This window comes from Cnephaeus nilssonii (assembly GCF_951640355.1).
Source record: "Cnephaeus nilssonii genome assembly, chromosome: 12".
Classification (NCBI taxonomy): Eukaryota; Metazoa; Chordata; class Mammalia; order Chiroptera; family Vespertilionidae; genus Cnephaeus; species Cnephaeus nilssonii.
Window position 1 is genome coordinate 80631498 of NC_137083.1, and position 23043 is coordinate 80654540.

The window sequence follows — 23043 nt, forward strand, 5'->3', positions numbered from 1 at the left end:
TGCGGCAGCGCCAGCGCCTGGGATTTTTAAAAAGCACCACACCGCAGATGTTTTAATGAGCCGCTCCAAGTGGGAAAGAGAAGGAAGAAAAGCTCACGTAGCCTTTTCCCTTTCTCACATATACCATACTCCTTTAGAAAACCACTGTAAAAAGCAACTAAGAATAAATTTGGAAAAAGAGAACTTTAGGTGTGTCCTTGAGACAGAACTTGGCCCAACATTTCCTATTTTTTAAAGGTAAAAAACTGAGCCCCGGCTGGTGTGGCTCAGTGGATAGAGCGTCGGTCCCAGGTTTGATTCCGGTCAAGGGCACATGCCGGGGTTGCAGGCTTGATCCCCAGTAGGAGGCATTAAGGAGGCAGCTGATCAATGATTCTCTCTCGTCACTGATGTTTCTCTCTCTCTCCCTCTCCCTTCTCTGAAATAAATCTATAATAAAAGCGTAATATGCTAATTAAACTGGACGTCCTTCTGGATGTCCTTCCAGACGACCTTCCAGGCCAAGCCTGGGCTGCAAGGGCCAATGCAAGCCACCACGGCTGTAAGGGCCAAGCCCCTTGCATGAATTTTGTGCATCAGGTCTCTAGTAATAAAATAAAACTTAAAATAAGATAAAACACTGACATTTAAAACTGATTTTCAAAATGATGGCTATAATCTTTATAAAATTTACAAAATCCAGAGTCAAAGATAAAAATTATGCTACGATTAGAAGTCAGTGCTTTTGAAACGGGCACCTGCTTTCTTTCCACCCGATTTCCAAGGCGCAGACGTCGGGTGCTGGGGACACAGCCACTAGTGAGCAGAACAAACCTCTGCGGTTGCAGCTCTCAATCCAGGCGCCAGACACTGCACGTGAGTTCTCAGGGGACCAAGGTGGTGGTTACAAATTAACATCCGTGAGTCCTCGCCGCCCTAACCCCATCGGAACAGCATGGGATACAAACAAAAAGAGCCCATCGTCCTGTGGAGGTCTTCTAGAGCAGCGGTCGCCAGCCGGTGGTCCACGAGGCCCGAAAGGCTGGCGACCACTGATCTAGAGAGACTGACCTTCAGTAGGTAAGGGGACAGAATTTAAAAATTCAACTTACAGTTTCTTATTCAAAAATGTAGGCAAATTTAATGAAATTGACAACTTAGCAGTAACTAAAATGTTCCACAAATTTTTTGGGAAAAACTTTAATTTGAATTTTTTAAAATAAAAATTGTTCTAAAGTACTTTCCAAACTTTCAACACCTTCACCCTTTTCTTCATTCAAAGGGGTTATCAACACAGTCAATTGTTTTATTGCATTAATAACTGGAAGGGCTCAAAGGATGGTGGCTCAATGCTCCACCTGGAGTGTCAGACACTGGGTTCCAGCCTCACCAGCATGTCCATGTGCCAGACCTAATGAGTCACAGGTTCTTATCTATAAAGCGAGGCGAGGATCCTGCCTAAGGTGGTGTTGAGAACTAAGTGGAATAATGCACGTAGGACAATCAGCACACCTGTCACACACAAAAGCACTTCATGACTTGCTACTTTTAGTAAGCCACATCCCCAGAGGTGCTAACAGGCAGGATGACTTCCCTACTCCCTTCCTGCCAGGTGTATCAGCTCTTGCTTTTTGTCACCAGCAGTTTGCACGTGTCCAACAACAATCTCTCCCCTCCCCCAAGAGATGCTGGGGATAGGCACCATCTACACACACGGGCCTAAGAGTTGATGGGCCTCAATCAAAGCTGTGCCCTCCAGGTCAAGTTCACAAACTTCAGTGCATGGTCTTTGTCCTCTACTTTGCTCAACAGTACTTGACCTCCCTCCATAGGGTTTCCAAGTAAGTTACTTCCAGATCTGAAGTACAATGATATTGAGCATTATCTAGATGATTAACAGCACATTATATTCTTTGGGCTGGAGAACAGTGACTGCTTTATGTTGCTTTGGTTAGGTCTGGCGGGAAACAGAGAAACTGTGGTTTTAAATCATTTGTGCTGAAGAGATAAAAGTTAGTGTATTTTATCTCTTGTTAAGTCCTTAGCATCTCAGGCATGCTCCAGATGCTTTGGACACCACACCAAACTCTTCCTGATAAGGCAAGCCCTCTAGTTTACAGATGGCCTTCAAGCTCAGAAACACGCCTTTGCCCACAGCTGGAAACGGCAGCCATTCTCCCCAAGGTGCTGCCCCATTTTAGCAACATCAGCACCCATTTCCACATCCTCATCTTCTTCACAGATGCCTGCACTCTACAGCACAGCTCCCCAGAGCCAGGCGCCCAAGCGGGGCGGCACCGTGCCCCCATAGCACTGGCTCCAGGGCCAAGAATCCATCCTGAGTGGCAGAACAAGCATGACGTCTGAGCACCAAATGTTAACCAGTGTGCCATGCCAGTATGGCCAAGGGTGAGCCTGAGGAGGGGTGGTGAAGGATTAAAGAAGACAAACAAAGAGAATACAACTGGGGCTCAGCGGATCTCCCATGCCTAGATGAGGACACAGAAAGATCCAGCCTGTAAGCCGAGGCTTTATTTTATAGTCAAAGCAAAACAAGGAAGAGGTCAACATGGTTACAATGTTCTTGTGAGTTTCACCTTGTTTTGGCAGCACTCTTTGCACCTCCCACAGCCCATTAGGAATGAATTAGGGAGGGCTACAAGGTCAGGTTTAATTATGCTAGGAGAGCTCTGCCCTTCAAGCTGGGATTTGTTTGTGGCCCTGCCACAGGTCAATCCAAGGCTTGACCCTATAGCCGCTCCCTACATCTCCCCCTTTTATTGTTTTTAAGCTACTATAAAAGTAAAACTTAAACAGCAAGAACAAAGCTCTGGCTATTAAAACAATAACAAAACAATGCCAATGCAACACAGCAATAAGAGAGAAATCAAACTACAGACATGTTAACATTTTCAGCTATAAAATGGAAGTTTCTTTTGCTGGTGGTGTATATTTACTCAGAGTCCTCGGACTTGGCTGTGTAAGACCTTACAGAAGACTGGCAGCTAACCAATGCTAGCATAGCCAGAAACATGGTTGATGGAGTAGCTTCCACTTCCTGCTTTTCTGCCATCTGCTGGGCCTCAGTTGTTAACTTCTTCAGCTGACCCCATGTTGGTCCCTTGGTCCCTTGCGTAGCCTTCAGTTTTCTTCTTCCTCTGCTTTGCTGTCATCAGGGCAGCTCTCAGTCTTTTGAACGAAGGGACAAGGACCTTCTCTGGGTCTATTGTGGTGATGCACATAACGCTCTGGTACCCAAACTGGCTGTGCTGCTCCTTCTGGAAAGATACTAAACACAACCTCTTCCCCACATCATTACTGGATCCGGTAAAACTCTTGTCTGGTTTGTGTATCCTTCCACCGGACTAACTCAGCGGAGGCTATTGCACTGGAGGTCCGATGCCTTTCGGCCTCTGTACAACTCTCTGCATCGTAATTCAAAAAATTTAACACATACCATCCTTCTCCCCCTTTTTTTTGGTTTTATAATTGCTTTTTAAGAGTAGAATTGGCTCTTTCTGCTATTGCCTGACCTTGAATTTGTGCTATTTTTGTTTCTGATAAGACCTGATTTATAGTATTAATTGTTTGTGCCATTACTTTAATTTCTCCAGTACAGTCCTGATCTATCACCCCAGGGAGAGCTTGAAACCCTTTCAATGTTAAACTGCTTCTCCCTAAAATTAGTCCCATCAAGCCCATGGGAAGGGGAACATACACTCCTGTGGCATTCATTTACCCAATGCTTTCCTCTCCTGCATCTTGGCCCATTCCCTGAATGTAGGCCGGTCCAATATCAGCACAAACACGGATAAAATACTTCCATAATAAGTAATCTCCAGGTGAGAGACAAGCCTTTGTGACAGTATTAAGCCTCTGGTAACCTTCCACTATTGGTTTCCCCTGCCACATACACTTATTTCAATTTGCCAATTTAAATTAGTCTGAAATAAGGTTTATTTTCTAACTTTATTTGTCCTAGGGTGTGGACAGTAAATGACACTAATTTGCTGCTATCAGTCTTTTTGAGAATACAGACATAAGCTTTGGTTAGGGGGGCAAAATGCAAATTATTTACTTTTAAGTGTCCTTGGTTTAGGGATGACAGGATTTACTAGATGGCCCCAAACCACTTGTCATTTATATTTTTTAGATGATTGCAAACTGCTGTTACATGCGAGCCACGAAATTAGAAAAATTACTCTGTAGGTCTTTGTATACACTTAATAAAAACTTTCTTAGGATTCCTAAGTATACTGAATAAAGCTGCCATTTCTCCCATAGAGATTTTTAGATAAGGTCTTACTTAACTAATTAATGTCCTGTAATAATTTCTAAAAGTCATTTAAGGTCTTGAGGCAATCCTTTCATATTTCTTACCTTCTGAGGCCTAATACTTTGATTTTTAAGTACAGTTCCTAGGTATTTGAAGGGCATTTCCCACTGTATTTTTTCTCAGAGCAATCTCTAAGCCACATTTAGGGAGTTTCTTTTAAAAACTTTTACTTTCTTTTAAACAGAACCACCAACTTGGTTGCTTTTCAGAAAAACTAGTAGGAGAGAAACATGCTGGCCAATACTGCAATGCATACATCTCAAGTAAAAGTAACTTTCTTTTTCTTCATGGTATCTCATTAATGGTGAGATTTAATGCCCGAATAATAACTGTTAATTTACTTTGTAAATAGTAGTGGAAGAGATTTTAAAATTTCTCCTTTTTAAATTTACTTTTAAACAGTATTCTTTGTGTACTTTGTTAGAACCAATTGCTTATATGTATTTAAATAGAACATAGTTATTAATTTTTATTTGATAAAGCTTCCCACGTGATTTTGAGTATATTAGATCGGCCTAATTTAGTTTAAAAATATTTCTTTTAAGAGGAGAGAATAAATCCTTCCATCATTCCAGGGCCCTTGAAATATCCCAAAGCTATCTCTAGGTTAAAGTCTTGAAATTTAACTTGGAAAGACTATCAAATATACATAAACCAAAGATTATATTATACACTTTTTATAATTATTTCTGAAAGACATCAACTAAATTCAAACTGGTCTCAGCATTAAAAATTTGGTTCAGACCACAGAATTAATCCTTATCCTCTAATTAGGCCAACAAAATACTATTTCCTAGGTTGAAATTCCACCACACGCAATACACATAAGGACCACAATACACTCCGAACCAGCAGTCTCTCCAGAGAAAACACAAGAACCATTCCCCTCAAAGATGAACCTCCACACTCCATGCACTGTGCCATCACAACCATACCATTCCTCCCAACCTAACCTGAACTCCAAACTCCCAGAAGCCTCAAACTCTAGCCGGCAAGCCAAACACCTAGCATTTCTCAGACTAGCAACATATCCACATCTCTAGGATATATTTCAAACAAAACACAAGGCACATTCAATTAATAGACTCAATTCTATCCTCTAGATTCTTCACATGAGGCGAACTCAGACTGACATTTCAGTACCTTGTCATTTTAAAATACCTAGAGATTTAACAATTTTTTGAATTTAGCAATGTTCCAAGGTCCTTAAGTTACCAAGGGCTTGGAAAATTATGTAGAGGCATGGCGAAAAGGCAAGGGGAGGAGGGAGCAGGCCCGTAGCCACTTGAATGTAAAACTGCCACATTTTTCCTTAAAGATAACATACTTTCAGTGGCTTTAATGTTAAAGTATTATTTTATTTTTATTTTATTTTATAAAAACAGGAGTGCCCGGGACCAGTGAGGCAACCTTGGAATGCGGTCCATTATTATTCAAGAACTACCCTTTATTATGGAAACACTAATCTTGTTGCCCAAATACAGCCTGTACATTTTCCTTGTATCATTTTTGCCATCTTTTAAAGAAAAACAGTCTTGGGGTTTATTCTATAGCATCCATGAAGGGATAAGTTCAAGACCCCCCAAAATCGGGCGGGGCGCGCCTTCTCTTAAGCTAGCCTTTTTCTCCCCATGGGTACAGAAATCCCAGACATATACCTAAATTGTGAGAAATGTCTCATCTATTCAAATTTCAAATGATGGACTGGGAAATAAAAACATGGCGAAAATGAGACTTTTAATAACACTCCCGAGAGTGGGCGTCCATTTTACAGGATCACCAAAAGACTAGTAATTAATGGGCTGGGGCCTTTTTTAGTTACTTCCTTCTGTCTAGAGAATTTTCTTAGAACCTGTGTTATCAGCCATGTGTACCACTCATATTCTTTCTCTCCCCATTCCCACATTCTGTTTGCTCTGGGGAAATTTAGTAATGGCCTGGTCATCTACTGTTTCTTTAAAATTAAATTAAAGGCATGCTTAATAGACTAACAATAAACAAATTAAACCAAACAACAAACAGATAAAACAACAATCAACAGACAGGTGCCCACAACACATACACAAGACTTAATAAATCAGAGTTCTTTTCATGGATCTTTCAGATGTTTTTTAAATTGCCTGGGACTTACAGGCAGAATGCAGCCTTGATCTCAGCCTGTTGATCACAGATCTTATCATATTCTGTTCTCCATAGCATTGACTGGCATCTAAAGTTATTTTTGCTAAAATCTTCCTGTCCCAAGGCATCATATGGTAATTTTCAGATAAAGCATTAAAGAGTCCTTTTGTAAGATGACTGTTAGTCCCACTTTCCCTAGCTGTTGAGCCTTCCCACACTAGAGGCGGAGGATCCGGGGCCTTAGGTGTTACAGACTTTTGATCCTCAACACGAAGTGGGCATAATGCAGTTCAAACAAGAGCCCACCTAGGTAAAGATGACAAGGGCACTCGTTTTCCTTGAGCCTGATTTAAAAGAGTACCTTTTGACACCTTAAGAAATTTAAGAATTTGCATTGTTTTAGAGATCCCTTTTCCCATGTTTTACGCCTAGCTATTACTAAACTGTGCTCCTTACCTTACTTTTTGCTTTCTGCTCTTGCTTCACTGGAGCGTCCTTTCACCCTGCAATTGTAATTCCCCAGTACTCAGGCCCCATGTTGGGCGCCACATGTGCCGTGCCAGCACGGCCAAGGGTGAGCCTGAGGAGGGGCAGTGACAGATTAAAGAAGACAGACAAGAGAATACAGCCGGGGCTCGGCGGATCTCCGGTGCCTGGATGAGGACACAGAAAGACCCAGCCTGCAAGCTGAGGCTGTATTTTATAGTCAAAGCAAAACAAGGAAGTGGTAAACATGGTTACAATATTCTTGTGAGTTTCACTTGTTTTGGCAGCACTTGCTGCACCTCCCACAGCCCATTAGCTACCGGGGAAGGAACTAGGGAGGACTATAAGGTCAAGCTTAATTATGCTAAGAGGGCTCTGCCTCCAAGCTGGAACTTGTTTGTGGCCCTGCCACAGGTCAGTCCGAGGCTTGACCCAATAGCCACTCCCTACAAACCAGGAAACACCCTCTGAGTAAAAGCTCATGGGCCAAACTAAGGTAGAATGAGAATAATTCTCCATTGTCAATGCACAATGAAGGGAATCACAACACAGATAAAAATTAAAAATATTAATTTTAACCAACTCACCAAGTTATAACTGACATAAACTACATACTGAAAGTGTAAAATTTCATAAATTTTGACATAAGTACTCACCAGTGACAGCATTGCCATAATCAAGATAATGAACACACACACCTGTTTCCTCCTCCCACTTTATAATCACTACCACCTGACACTCCCAGCCCTCCTCCCGGCAGCCACCACATCCGCACTAAGCTCAGAGAAGACAGCACAGGTTAGAGTTTTATATCCACGGTGTGTGTGATATCGTCTTATCAGGCTTCTATCGCCCGCACAGCTTTCTGTGCCTTTCCAACACTGTAACATGTATCAGTCGGTGGCCCCTCCATACGAATCCATGGAAGCCAGCTCTCACACTGCACCATTCATCTGCAAACTCTCCCTGGTCGTTGCCAATGTGTGGCTCTTACCACAAAAGCTGCTGCAGGCTCCATGCCCAGGACTCTATATGGACATATGCTTTCATATCTTTGGGGTAAATATGTGGGCAGAAAGTGGCTGGATTGCATAGCAGGTGGATGTTTAACATTTTATGAAACTTCTGAAAAGTTTTCCAAAGTGGTTATATAATTTTACATTTCCAGCAGCAGAGTTCAAATTTCACTCGCATTTTGCCAAAATATGGTGTGAGCTGTCTCCTTGGTCTCTGCCCATTCTAGTGAGTGTATAGTGGTAGCTCATTATTGCGTCAATTGGCACTTCCCTAATAAGTAAGGCTATGACATCTCTTCGTAAACTTGTTTGCCACATGCTTATAGTCTTTGGTGACGTCTCTTTGAATCTGCTGCCTGGTGATGTCTCTTTGAATCTGTTCCTGGTTTGTCTGTTCCCCTGTTACAGTGTGGCAAGTTCGTTATCTGCTCTGAACACAAGTCCTGGATCAGAGAAGTGAGCCACAGGCATTTTCTGCCAGACTGTGCATTGTCTTTCCATCCTCTTAACAGTATTTCAAAGAACAAAATGTCTTTGTCTCTATAAAGTCCAGTTTATTAAGTCTCTTTTTTGCTTTAAAGGGTACCATATTTTTCCGTGTATAAGACACCCCCGTGCATAAGACGCCCCCCACTTTTCCAACCCAAAATTAAGAAATCAGTATTTTAAATATTTTGCTGGTTTTCCTCTTAAGGCCTTCTTCTTTTTTTGGCATCTTAAGGAGTTGTTCTTCCTGTTTTCTCCACTGTCTGATCATACACTCAGCGGGAGGAGGTCCAAATTGTCTCTCTGCAGCTCTATTTCCATGCTCTTTTGCATATCTGATTTGAATTTTGCAGAGTAAGACAATCACTTACAGGTATTTATTTTTTTTTTAATCCTGACATCTTTATGGGCTCAGAAAGCTCGGTTCCTGTTGCATCTGCACACTCTCCACCTCCACCTCCAATTACAGCATCAGCTGACGTCAGTAACAATAAGGCTCGTGATTGGAGGAAGCCTGTTTGATAAGGTCTGGGCAGCTGCACACCTGCGCGGCTCCCGCCTTGGCTGACTTCCATGTATAAGACGCCCCTCGCTTTTCAGTCTAACGATTTTAGAAAAAAAAATAGCATCCTATACATGGAAAAATACAGTAATTTCCACCCAAGAAACTACAGCCTGGTCCAGTGCCACAGGCTTCCTCCTAAGGTTCCCTACATGGGCTCCTGCTTTAACATTTACATTCAGGTCTATAATCCTCTTGAACCACATTTTGTAGATGATCCGGTATGGATTGAAGTTCATCATTTTTGTGCAGGATTATCCAGTTGTTCTGACACCATTTGTGGCAAACACCCCTTTTCCACCAAATCAGCTTGCACCTTTGTTGAAAGTGAATTGACAATGTATGTGTGGATCCTTTCCTGGACTCTATATGAGCTCAGCTATTTGTCTATCTTTATGCTGACACCAGGTGGTCTCAATTATTGCAGCTTTAAAAGAGTCTTTGAGTCAAGTACTAAGACCTCCAGTTGTTTTGTCAATTCTAAGTTCTTTGAACTCCCTTATGAATCTTAGATCAGCTTGTCAATTTCTACAAAAAATGGTCTGCTGAGATTCTGAGTAGGATTGTGTTGAATCCACAGATCAATCTGGGGAGGACAGACATTGGAAGTGTACTGTCCTCTAACCCATGAACACAGTGTATCTCTCCATTTAATATTTCTCAGTGGTGTTCACAGTTTATTTCATGCAGGTCACCACCCCTAAGCTATTTCATATTTTTTATGCCATTGTACTTAACTGGCATTGGTTTTTAAGTCAACTTCCAAGTTTTCATTGCTAGCATACAGAAATGCAATTGAGTTTTGTATACTAATCTTGTATCCTGCAATCTTGCAAAATTCAATTATTGGTTCTAATAGCTTTTTAAAAATAAATCCCATCAGAATTTCTATATGGACATAACACCTGTTAATAGTTTTCCTTTTTAACCTGAATGTTCTTTATTTTTTAAAACTCCCCATAATGATGTTGGGTAGCAGTGGTGAGGGACATCCTCGACCTGTTTCTGATCCCAGGGGAAAAACATTCAGTCTTTCACTATTAAGTACGATGTTACCTGTAGGGTTTTCCTAGATGCTCTTTATTAGAATGAGGAAATCCCCTTTCATGCCCAGTTGGCTGAGAGATTTTATCAGGAATGAATGCTAAATTTTGTCAGATGATGTTTCTACATAAACAGTGATGAGCATATGTCTTCTTTAGTGTGTGAATATGATAAATTACACTCTAATTTTTTCAAAAGTTATGATCTATTCTCCTTTTTAAATATTGTTATACTTGATTTGCTATTATGTTTAGAATTTAGGAATCTATGTTCCTAAGGGATATTGGTCTATAGTTTTCATGTAATGTCTGTCTGGTTTTGGCATCAGGCTAATACTGGCAATGAGTTAGAAAGTGTCCCCTCATCTTCTTTTTCTTCCTTTTTTTAAGTTTATCTTTATAATTGAAAGTAATACAGATGTACCCTTATTTTCCCCATTGACCCCTTCTAGCCTGACCCCTCCCCCCATGCATAAGACGCCCCCCACTTTTCCAACCCAAAATTAAGAAATCAGTATTTTAAATATTTTGCTGGTTTTCCTCTTAAGACCTTCTTCTTTTTTGGCATCTTAAGGAGTTGTTCTTCCTGTTTTCTCCACTATAGAACTGGAATTGGGTGAAAATTACTGTATTTTTCCGTGTATCCAGGGGTTATGCATATCTATACTAATAAAAGGGTAATATGCTAATTAGGGCAGAAATCTTCCAGACCTCGATCCGGACAAAGCCACAGTGGCTGCGAGGCCCGGGGCTCAGGCCTTGCAGCTGCCACTGCCAGCAGTAGCAGCAGCAGTGGGGTGATGGGGGCAGCGCCTTCACCTGATTAGCCCAGTAGCCTCCCATGGGGAGCGGGCCTAAGCCATCAGTAGGACATCCCCTGAGGGCTCCCGGACTGTGAGAGGGGGCAGACCAGGCTGAGTGACACCCCTCCAGTGCACAACTTTCATGGAACGGGCCTCTAGTATGCATATAAGATCTTTGGTTAATTTCAATTTTCTGAAAAGGTCTGTGTAGAACTGGAATTATTTCTTCCTTAAATATTTGGTAGGGCTGACAGTGAAGCCCTCTTGTCCTTGAGTTTTACTTATGAAAATATTTGTAGCATTTCCACAATGTCTGAAAGGAATTCGGTTATTCTGTTCAAGGAATTTTTTCATTTCTCTAAATTGTTGGATTTACTGTAATAACAATGTTCATAATATGCACTAATTATTCTTTTAATAGCTGAAGGATGTGTAGTGATGTCACCCTCTTTTGTTCCTGATATTAATCATTGGCGTTTTCTCTTTCATTATTTTTGCTTTTCAATGATATTGATCTTCTATTTTCTATATTTTCTGTTTTCTATTTCACTGATTTCTCAGGAGACTCTTGTCTTTTCTAATATCCCATCTTCTTCCTTTGGGATTCACTTGCTCTCCTTTTTCTAGTTTCCTAAGGTGGAAACTGTAGGAACTAATTTGGGCCCTTTTTCTTTTCTAAAGCATGCATTTCAGTGTTGTAAACATTTTGAAATGATTTCTTTCCATTTTTATTCAGTTCAAAGTACTTTCAAATTTCCTTTTTTACTTCTTCTTTGACCTACGCGCTATTGGGAAGTATGATAATTAGTTACCAAAGACTTGAGGCACTTTCCAGATATGCTGTGTCACTGATTTCCATTTGATCTCAGCATTGTCAGAGAACAAATCTTAAATCCTTCTAAAGTATTGAGACTTATTTATGCCATTGGGTGTGGCTGTCTTAATAAATGCTCCGAGTGTACTTGAAAATAATGTGTTCGACTACCGTTGGGCAGGAAGTGCTAATAAATGTAAATTAGGTCAAGTTGGTTAAGAGTATTATTCAAGTCTTCCATTTCCTTAAGTTTTCCTTCCTACTTGTTCTGTCAATTATTGAAAAAGGGATATAGATATATCTGAATATAGGTGTGATGTTGACTGTTAACTTACTCATTTCTGTAATTTTGCTTCACATATTTAATATTTATTAGGTAGATAAATGTTTATCATGTTCTTTTGATGAATGAACCCCTTCATCATTATGAAATGATCTTCTTTATTCCTTACTCTTTTCTGCTAATAATATACCTACTCTGGCTTTCTTTTTGCTAGCATTAGGAGGGTATACCTTTTTCTCCTATTGTTGGTAACCTATTTGTGTCTTTCTAGTTCAAGTGGTTTCTTGTAGGCAGCATCTACTTGTGTCTTCCTTTTTATCAATCTGTCCATCTCTGCCTTCTAACTGGGGCGTTCAGACCACTGATGTGGTCAGGTTCAAGGCTATCAGCTTGCTCTGTTTTCTATCCATCCACTATTCTGTCTTCCCTTCTCCTTCCTTTTCTGTGTTCCTTTGTACTAGCTCTTTGCTATGACTCCACTTTGTTTTCTTTATTTGCTTTCTGACTGCACCTCCCTGCTGAGCTGTTTCAGGGACTGGGGGTTACCGTGCACACCTCTAACTCCACACACTGTGCCTCCCGTAGTGTCACTTCGTGGGCAGCACAGACCTATACCAGTGTGTTTCCATTTCCTTCTTCCCGCCTCTGTGCTGCTGTGGTTACATGTTTTATTTGTACATGTTATACAACTCGTAATACACTGCTACTATTTTTTATTTCAACAATCAATCTTCTTTTAATAAGACAAATGACAAAGGAAAACGTCTATGTTCACCAGCAAACGGCATGCTGGTGTAGGGCAGCGGCTCCTCTCTCCTCCCTCTGTGCTACTGCAGCACTGCTTCCTGGAGTGGTTGCTGGTGATGAATCTCTAGCTTCTGCATTTCTGACACTGCCGTTTTTGCCTTTGTCTTGGAAAAATGTTCTCACTGGATTTAGGTTGGCAGGTTTAGGATGGACTGGCTTTCTTCCCCACAAGAAAAATGCCAATTCTTATCCTTGCTCCTCTGCACTTACATGTCCTTTTCTCTGAATGCTTCCAAGGTTCTCTTTATCACTGGTCCTGGCCGATTTCATGGCCTGGCATAGTTTCTTGTACACGGGGCTTTCTTGCACATTGGGCTGGTGAGCTTCTTGGATCAGTGGGTTTACAGGTTTCACCTATGTGTGGAGTCATTTGTGTGCACACGTACACCCACACCTTAAGACACCAAAACCTCTTTTTAAAACACATCCCACGTCAATAAAGCATTTAATGTAGGTCTGTACTGTGTACTATATGTCCTCCAACAGAACAAGGCACTCACACTGCTGTGACTGAGCGACCTTCCCCATCCTGACAGCACTGTCTGTCCGTCTGTCTGACCAGTTGGTTTGCAGCCGTCCACTCCGTACCCTGCCTCCTCCTGTATAAACAGGCTGTATCCTAACTTGCTGGGCTCTTGTGAAGGATACAGAGAAACGATCCACCACAGAGTTAAACGCTTTCAGGGTCTCAGCCCGCCCTGTCTCAACACAGCGAGTGGCCAAAACACTGAAAAATTCTAATGCCTACCAGCATTTAGATCAGATCAAGACAAGAAAGTGATGCCAGTTACAACTAAAATTAGCTCCCATCCCTTTCCCTAAAGGTTATCATTAATTACACCAAAAAAACTTATCAATAAAAACCTAATGCTCATGACATTAACAAATATAAAAACAATGACAAAAATTGGCATAGAAAATAAAATGCAAAGAAAGACACCAAACTATTAACAATGTGAACATAGTAAAATTATCAATGATTTTTTTTCTTCCTGCTCTTCTACATATTCTGTTTTTTTAAGGCGCAAAAACCCTTCAAAATCATGAAACATATATTTAAACCCCGTTGTGAAACTCAAAATTCTCCATATCCCTATGTCACAGGGCAGAGGGCAGCAGAGCTGACCGGAGCTGGGCATGCCTGGGGCCCTAGGCACACAGCCCACACAATTCTCTGGTCTCCCCGGTGCACAGCTCGAATCCGGCCTGAGTGAGGTCGCACGTTAGCACGTGGCAGGGAGCTCCAACGACTGCTCCCAACAAGGTGCAACCAGGAGTGCAAACCCTTGATGCTTAGAGTCCACGCTGCTCTATAACTGGGGGTGGGGGGGTTTCATTTAGTTTTTGCAATTTGAAATAATAACTGTCATGCATAGCACAAAAGGAGGCTCTTTGTTGTTAGTGATCTATAAATATACAGGCGTCCAGAATTTATCTTTCTGATCATACATGCCGCTTTCATGACGTGAAAACTACAAATTCAAATTCTTCTCTGGAAGTCAAAAGTTAAGATATAAAACTCTGCCTGGAGCAAAAGCTCACACAGCAATAAAAGCACCTCCTCTGACCAGCCAGCGCACGGAAAACAAAGCAGTTATGAATGGCGACTCAAAGACATCTGCTCCCGTGGATATTAACAAGCAGAGTGTCCGCTGGACCAGGGAGAAAGACCATCAATGAGTACTGTCTGAACACCAACTGGTTTAGCCTGTCAGGAAATTGGGTGCCTTCTTTTACCTGTGGAACTTTAAATATACATTATATAGAATTTAAATGTTATTTCCCCCGACCTGTTCTTTCCCTGGAGACTCAACATGACTGCTGGTTCTCAGAAGGGATATAATCTAGATCAAGCGTGTCAAACTCACAGCCTGCTTGTGTGTTTGACATGCTTGATCTAGAACCTCCCTGTGCCGCCCAGCCCACATCTCAACGCACTGGTCAGTGATCATACATACACAGGAGGCCACGCATGGTCATGGAGCGAGAAACTCCTATCACCCAGTGACCTTGCAGCCATCTTAACGTCGCAACGCGTCACATATCTCTCCGCCAGTCATATCCCAGTGCAGCAATACAATCATGTACAGTGCATAGTACTTGGTAATAATAAACAACTACAGTACCACTTCATGTATGTTCTATACTTTTAATGTTATTTTAGGATGCACTCCTTCTACGCGTAAATAGAAAGTCTGCTGTAAAAGAAAGCCTGTGGCAGCCTCACACATCTCGTGTTTATCTGATCGTGTCTCCTAATGGCATCATTTCTCTCAGACCTGCTCCAATCTCGCATCGTTTGCACAGTGATAGGCTGACAGGCGGATAGCCTGGAGCACTGTGCCGTGCCACGTACAGTGGGCTGTACCGTCTAGGTTTGTGCAGAGGCACGCTATGATGGTCACACAACAACAAAAACGCCTAAGGACGCATTTTTCAGAACATATCCCAGCCGTTAAGCTGTACATGACTGCATTTATTTTTGCAAGAAATATTCACTTAACACTAAGAATTTGAGAGGTTGGATGTGAGGGCGATCTGGCTGCGACATCTGTCACCCCATTGATCGCCAGGGTTGATTCGGCTGATCTGGCTGGCTAGGCGGGTGTCCCCCTCCTCCCTCACCGATCCATGTGCGTCCCTCCCGAAGCTGCGCGCTCGGTCGAAGAGGACGACCTTCCCCCCAGAGGAGAGGACCGGTCTTTGGTCAAGGGTATACGAGTAGCTGCGCTCCCCTGCTAGAACCTCCAAACAAGCTCTCAAGAATTTGAGAGGTGATGGTTTTATCCTACCTAATCATTCACATAAAAAGCTTTTTCAAGGTCCAAATAATTAAATGCAAAAAATTAAAGTTTATTAACAAGAGTAAATAAATGTGAATGTTTTAGACTTAACTTATGCTAACTTAATTATCAATTTCACAACATATAGAAAGCTAGAGAGGAACCAAGATGGCGGCAAAGGTAAACAACTAAACTGCCGCCTCACACAACAATTTCAAAACTACAACTAAAAGACAAAATGTCTACCACCCAGAACCACAGGAAAGCTGGCTGAGTGGAAGATTTACAACTAAGAAGGAAAGAGAAAGGAGCACAAACACTGAAAAGCTGAGGTACGAAGGCGCGCGAATCAGGCTGGTGGTGGGCGACTGGGCACGCGGATTTTTTTCAACCAGAAGGGAGACAAGCTCCCGATCACTCTGAAATCCAATTTCTGGGGACACGTGGGGAACCCAGACGCCTATGGGGAGAAGCTGGACTCTCGACCATCGGGTCGGAAAGTGAGAGTGACTTTTTTGCAGAGGTGCACCCAGCAATCATTATTTACTGCGCTGGAGCGCGGGACACAGGGACTTGGAAACGCGGAAAGGCAGAGACTGCTGACGGCAGCCACCGCCGTTTGCCACGCCCTAGCCTAGTGATGCCCTGAGACCCCGCCCTGCCCCGCCCTGAGACCCCAACCCGCACATTCTACAAACCCGCCCAGGCTCCACACAGCAACTTTTGCATATAAATGGCCTGTTCTGTGGAAGCTTAACCAAATAAACTGCAACTCCAGTCAGACTGCTCCAAAACCACCAAAGCCCAAGCAAAGAGGAGAAAACTGTAGTTCTTGCTGTAGCTCCTGCTGAGTGGCCTCAGACAGTAGCTGACCTGCACCCCATTGGAGATCCAGAAACTAGTGTATCTAGTGGTCGGTGTGAGACGACACCAGATTTCAACCACTCTCATAAGGGACACATTCAAAAGGCAGACTCAGTGAGCACCAAAGCCCTACTGCAACAAGTCCTGCCCCATAAACGTGTCTCCAGCACAGCAATTCTTCCGTTATAGACACAGCAGGTCCTCACAGCCAATTGGCCTGGAGGTCAATTCCTCCCAGTGACACCAACAACAATCAAGACTTAACTACAACAAGGCTATACACACAGTACACAAAGGGGTACACCGAGAGTGCCCACCTCAGGTAACTGGGAGGCTGACCCGTTGAACCAATAGGACACCTAGTACACAAAGCTACCCTACCAACTCAGGGAAGCAGCGAAAATGAGGAGGCAAGGAAACAGATCACATACGAAAGAAATGGAGGAGAACAAACAAATGGACATGGAGTTCAAAACCACGGTTATAAGGTTTTTCAAGAATTTCATGGAAAAGGCCAATAAATTTAATGAGACCCTCGAGGATATGAAAAAGGATCAACTAGAAATTAAACATACACTGACTGAAATAAAAAATATTATACAGAGACCCAACAGCAGACTAGAGGAACGCAAGAATCAAGTCAAAGGTTTGGAATACAAAGAGACAAAGGACACTCCTCCAGAGAAGCAAGAAGAGAAGAGAATTCAGAAAGTTGAAGATAGTGTAAGAAGCCTCTGGGACAACTTCAAGCGTACCAACATCAGAATTATGGGGGTGCCAGAAGAAGAGAGAGAGCAAGACGCTGAAAACCTATTTGAAGAAATAATGACCGAAAACTTCCCCCACCTGGTGAAAGAAATAGACTTACAAGTCCAGGAAGTGCACAGAACCCCAAACAAAAGGAATCCAAAGAGGACCACACCAAGACACATCATAATTAAAATGCCAAGGGCAAAAGACAAAGAGAGAATCTTACAAGCAGCAAGAGAAAAACAGTTAGTTACCTACAAGGGAGCACCCATACGATTATCAGCTGATTTCTCAACAGAAACTATGCAGGCCAGACGGGAGTGGCAAGAAATATTCAAAGTGATGAATAACAAGAAACTACAACCAAGACTACTCTACCCAGCAAAGTTATCATTCAGAATTGAAGGGCAGATAAAGAGCTTCGCAGATAAGAAAAAGCTAAAGGAGTTCATCACCACCAAACTAGTATTACATGAAATGCTGAAAGGTATTCTTTAAAAAGAGGAAAAAGAAGAAAAAACTAAAGATAAAAATTATGAATAACAAATACATATCTATCAACAAGTGAATCTAAAAGTCAAGTGAATTAAAAATCTGAGGAACAGAATAAACTGGTGAACATAATAGAATCAGGACCATAGAATCGGAGTGGATTGATAATTCTCAGGGGGAAAGGGGTGTCTGTGTGGGGGGTGCGGGAAGAGACTGGACAAAAATCATACACCTATGGATAAGGACAACGGGGGGGGGAGGTAAGGGCAGAAGTGGGGGGGGACCGGGTGGAGGGGAGATATGGGGGGGGAAAGGAGAAACAACTGTAATAATCTGAACAATAAAGATTTATTAAATTAAATATTCCTTTATTAACTTTTGGTCGAGAATATGTTTGTATATTTTCAGAAAACAACTCCGAGACATGTGGATTCCTGCAACAGAGAGGAATTGACAGGAGTGCTCCAGCCATGAAGTCAGAAGAGAAACAGTCCAGAGATGGAAGACGCTGACGATGCCCTGCCATACTAGCAGTCAGCAGATATGCGTCACTGCAGATTGCCCAGGAACAAACCAGAGAGGGTCGGACCTGCAATACCACCATTTGTCCACCATCCAGAACTGAAATATCATTGCTGTTATGAACACATTAACAACTGTTGGACATAGAAACCGGGACTCAAAAGAACTGTTGGCCCAGAAAGAAACTCACTATAGACTGATTCATTTGCCTCTCAGCATAACTATTATTGCTTGTCTCATTTTCGGTTCCTATAAGTGTATTCCTAGTATCACATGAGCTCACTCATCTAGGGGAAAAGATGAACAACATAGACTGAAGAACAAGAACAGCATTGATCAGACTGTCAGACCTCAGAGGGAAGGTAGGGGAGGGTGGGGACAAGGGAGATAGATCAACCAAAGGACTTGTGTGCTTGCATATGAGCCTAACCAGTGATCACGGACAACAGGGGGAGGGGGGCTTGCGTGTGGGGGGGTTTGGGAAGGGAACGGGGGGAGGGGGTTGATGACAAATATGTGATACCTTAATAAAGTAATTAAAAAAAAAGACAAAAAAAATAAATGAGTGGATAACAAAAAAAAAAGAAAAAAAGCTTTGTATATGGGCACTTTTCAGAAGAATTGTTACTGGGGGAAAAAAAGATTTATTAAATTTAAAAATAAATAAATAAATAAAATTTCGTGACCAGCAAAAAATAAAAAAACAAAAAAAAACACACAAACATATAGAAAGCTAAAGTTACTGTGAGAAGATCTAATATACAGAAAAATAATAGATCTATCATACATTCCCAAGTAGTAATTATATTCTTAACAATTGTCTAAAATTTAGTAAGTTCCCAGCATCTTACAAATGTACATCAGATATACACACATAATGTTCCTAAGAATAGCCTATAATTTGATAAAGCATTGCTAAATTAAAAATTAGGGCTAATAAACATAACATGCTACCACTGCCTTTATTTTATTACATGTCAACTTGTAGATAAAAAGAAATATTAGTCAAATTTCCCCACTTCACAAAGTTAAAATTACATGTTCCAATACAGTAGTAGAATCCTAAAAATTCAGAATCCTCATAGTTTGTCTAAATCAGTATCAATGACAACCTTTTTGAAAGACAGCCAATGCCTATTCCTGAAAGAAGTATCTGAATTTAAACAAAGATTATTTAATAATCCCCAAATACTTAGTTTAAAGCCAAACTAAACCACATCTGACAGAATGCCAGATCACCACAGGATGTGTTAACTTCTAGCTCCACCTGCTGGAGTCACAGAATAGTTCAAAAGACAATATACACCACTGTGAGGCACATAAGCTCCCACCTTTCATCACATGGAAAACTCAACAAATTTAAACAAGAAAATGAATCTGAGTTCAGCCTTTGTCAATAATTTCCAAAATGACAAAACTAAGTTAAAACCAATATTTCAATGGAATTGTCAAAAAGGGACTAAGTAATTTTTTAAATTCTACCAAGAAAGCATAAGCTTTAAAAGACAAGTTTATGTTTGAAGAGTCAGTATTGTGAGAACTTCAGAACTAGAACAGCTTCTGTTTATTTGCTTAGAAAACAACAAATAAAGAACAATTTTAGCAATGAGCTGTGAAATTTTTTATATTAATGCTAGGGGCCCAGTGCACCAATTCGTGCACCCTGAAAGGAACTGTGGGCGGCAGGCTGCGGTGGGCACAGGGGCAGGTCTCGGGCCCATCCTCTGTGCCCCCACCTGGCCCACGGACCCGTCTGCTGGCATCCCCACTCCCAGTGTTGGCCCCACTCTCACCTGCTGACGGCGTGGAGCGATTGGGGCCAGCGCCAGCAGCGGGTGTGAGTGGGGCTGGTACCGGCAGTGGGTGCGAATGGCAGCTGCTGCCCTGATTGCCCCTCAGGAGCAGGGGGAGGTGGAGAAGCCCTCAGGGGCTATCGGGACTGGCAGCAGCCGCTCGCATCCGTTGACAGTGCCAAGCGTTAGGGGCCACCGCCAGCAGCAGTTGTGAGCGCTGGGCGGGACTGTGGCGCACGGAGCAAAGAATTTTCAGTAACTACCAGAGGCTCATCCCAATGACAGCGACCAGCGCCCCGCCTTGGTCTGGGGCCCCGCTCACCGGTTCCACCATCCCGCCACGGCCAACGCCCGCCATGTTCCGCACTCTGCCTCCTGCTGCCGATGCCCACCATGTTCAGCACGCACCCCATGGTGATCAGCGCATGTCATAGCGACCGGTTGTTTGGCTGTTCCTCCGTTCAGTCTATTTGCATATTAGGGTTTTATATATATAGATAGCATTTTTCTTATACCAAAGGAGCAACATGTGCTCACTGTAGAAACATTACTCAATGTAAATACCAAATTAAAACTTTATATCATATTATCCTACCCACCAGAGAAAAACACTTTTTCAATATTTTTCGGTATCAATAAATACTCATCTACACCATTATCTATCCTGGCCAAGAAAGCACTCCACTGTTTGGATCTACCAAAATTTAATTAATAGAAATTGTTGGTAACATTTAACTAACAAAGGTACATTAAATTGGCTGACTTTTAATATTTATACATAAGTATAAATAGATTCTAAAAGTATGGATTTTTTTGCCCTAGCTGGTTTGGCTCAGTGGACAGAGTGTCAGCCTGTGGACTGAAGGGTCTTAGGTTTGACTCCGATCAAGGGCACATGCCCAGGTTGCGAGTTCGATCCCCAGTGGGGCCATGCAAAAGGCAGCCAATCAATGATTCTCTCTCATCATTGATGTTTCTATCTCTCTCCCCCTCTCCCTTTCTCTCTGAAATCAATAAAAATATATTTAAATAAATAAAGTATGAATTTTTTTTAATCTTCTGTGGAATGTGAAAATGGATAAAACAAAAGTGGATTTTATACTGTCCTTCAGGATGCCCAAAACAGCTACTGTCTATTCCTGTTGATAAATCAGAACACGTACTTCACAAAGATTAGTCAGAGTCACTGTGGTTATCTTTTAGCAGAGTGAACCTCAAACTGGGCAATCACATTATAAGTCTGTTTCTCCCTGGTCACAAGAAAGAATGAATAGCTTAGCAAAAACTGGACCCCTCAGGGAAAAATGCCTCAGTAACTAAAGAATTATTTCCTGACTTGAAAGCTGCAATTTTAAACCACCATTCTCCTACCTTCCAGGATGTGTCGTCGTTTGGGTTTTATTTTCATTTTAAACTCACATTATATACAACTAGAGGGGTCCCTCGGCCTGGCCTGCAGGATCGGGCTGAAACCAGCTCTCCAACATCCCCCAAGGGGTCCCGGATTGTGAGAGGGTGCAGGCCAGACCAAGGGACCCCACCGGTACACAATCGGGGCTGGGTGGGGGCGAAGGAGGTTGGCCAGCCAGGGAGGGACCGCAGGAGGGCTCCAGGGCGTGTCTGGCCCATCTCGCTCAGTCCCAATTGGCCAGATCCCAGCAGCAAGCTAACCTACCGATTGGAGTGTCTGCCCCCTGGTGGTCAGTGTATGTCATAGTGACTGGCCAACCGGTCAACTGTCTGCCCCCTGGTGGTCAGTGCACATCATAGCAAGCGGTTAAGCAGCCTTAGCATATCATTAGCATATTACACTTTGATTGGTTGAACAGACAACCGGATGACCGGACACTTAGCACATTAGGCTTTTATTATATAGGATTAGCACTTTAAAATGAACAATTCAGTGGTATCTGGTGCATTGACAATGTTGTGCAACCACCACCTCTATCTAGTTCCAAATGTTTTCATCACCCAAAGGAAAATCCATGAACAGTTATATCATCATTTTTCAATTTATTGAACTGAAGAGTTTCTTATTTTTCTTAATATTTAACATACAAGATACAGATAGTGAATACAAATGTATACTTTCTTTTTTTCTGCCCAATTTTACCATTTAATATTGATACATACCAATAAAAGTAACTAAGGTTTAGCTACCATTTTAATTTGTCATCTCTACTCCCCTGTACCATCCCACCATAAACTGCAGTTGCTGGCATGTCATGGCCCGAACTGAGACAACAATGGGACTCGCCCCACAGCCTCGTGCTGCCAAGCAGCAAAGACCCCGGGCCAGAGCAGTGGCTGCCAGCGGCCCACCATCCTGCCTCACTCCAGCCTCAGCACCACTTCTGTGTATCGCATGCTTCAGGCTGTTCTAATGCTTTTCTCCTTACAGAAAGAGATACATCTTGCTTCACAATGCAGAGATTTAGAACTAAGATTAACATTTTATTGTTTTATGTTGCTAAATTCTGGCCCAGAGAAAGGAAGTGTCATCCCAAGGTAATCTGATTAACATGTAACACCTCAACCCCATATGTCCAAAATCCAAACAGTGTATTTAACCAAGGGAAGTTTACTTATGCATACTGAAGCATTTGTGATTTATACATTAAAGGCACAATCAACCAAAAACATATATAGACAATTTTATAGGATAAGCTATTAAGTTTCTTTTCAAATTAAGTTCACTCTTACCAAGTATTCCTAATGATACAATTAGTAACTTTTACTCATTCGATCAATGAATCATTATTGAGCATTTTCAGTGTAAAAGCACTGGAATTGGTGCTCCGCGGGAGATTGACATTTTAACACATATTGTGAGCCCTCAAAAGAATTTTCATAAATTCATGAAAGGTTTAACAAAGAAAAGACAAGTAACAATTCAAGAAAATCCCACACCTGTCAATCATGGTAAATGATTGGCAAATGAACATGGATGACATAACTGCACTGGGAGAAGGAAAAAGTCACACTTTTCGGGGCTACTAAACACTGGCTCTGAGCTGACACTAATTCCAGGAGACCCACATCACTGTGGTCCCCAGTCAGAGTGGGGACTTAGGGAAGTCAGGTGGACAGGGAGTTTTATCTG

General features: G+C 42.1%; 1 protein-coding gene across 6 annotated transcripts in view; it reads right to left on the minus strand.

Moving 5' to 3' along the window:
* LMBR1 (limb development membrane protein 1) overlaps positions 1-23043 on the minus strand; it is a 128365-nt gene that overhangs the window by 77575 nt on the left and 27747 nt on the right. The gene's annotated exons all lie outside the window — the stretch shown is intronic.